Source organism: Camelina sativa, chromosome 14 (genome assembly GCF_000633955.1).
Source record: "Camelina sativa cultivar DH55 chromosome 14, Cs, whole genome shotgun sequence".
In the NCBI taxonomy this organism is placed as follows: Eukaryota; Viridiplantae; Streptophyta; class Magnoliopsida; order Brassicales; family Brassicaceae; genus Camelina; species Camelina sativa.
The window spans coordinates 8,211,285-8,211,953 of NC_025698.1; the positions used below are offsets into that span (position 1 = coordinate 8,211,285).

A 669-nucleotide genomic window follows, 5' to 3' on the forward strand; every position below is an offset into this window, starting at 1 on the left:
AAAAAGAAGATACTATTACTTATTACCATACTTATCTTCGCTTGAAAAATAAAATTTATCGTGATCTTAAAATTCTATTGAAACCAAAAGATATATTCCTTATTTATGAGAATATAATCTACACTCTTTTTTCTCAAAAGAAAAAAAAAAAGAATATAAAAAGTGACACACAGAAGAGAAAACAAAGGTTGCCTTTCTAGATTATTAAAACATTTGACAATTAGAAAAGTAAAAAAATATGTATAAAAATCAGAAGACGCAAAAGGCAAGAGCCTTTTAACAAATGAATACTTGACGACAAACGACAGCGTATCGTAAGGCCTATAAATAAAAANGGGGGGGGGGGGGAATTAGCGCCCAAAAGGTAAACAAATAAAAGCAGAGAGCAGCTAAATTCCAAATTATTAATTTTACCATTTAAAAGAAAAGAAAAACAAAAAAACAAAGTCTTCTCTCCTCATCATCTTTCTTCTTCGACCTGGTCACAATCCTTCGACGGCTCCACTCCTCTCTGTCGTCTCTCTCTCTCGAATCCTCTTCTTCCTCGTTATCTCCTTCTCCCAATTCGAAACTTTCCTGGGAAAATTCCCGTATTGATTTTCTAATTCCTCACGCTTTAGTTTTCTCTCGTCTGCTTTCGGCTGTTTGTTTCTCTCTCTGTTATCGACT

General features: G+C 33.8%; 1 protein-coding gene across 1 annotated transcript in view; it reads left to right on the top strand.

Annotated features, from left to right (window-relative positions):
• The window catches only part of LOC104740426 (phosphoinositide phosphatase SAC5), a gene marked incomplete in the record, with an annotated part of 5,326 nt that continues 5,081 nt past the window's right edge, over positions 425-669 (top strand). The window contains 1 exon segment of the mRNA XM_019235259.1: positions 425-575.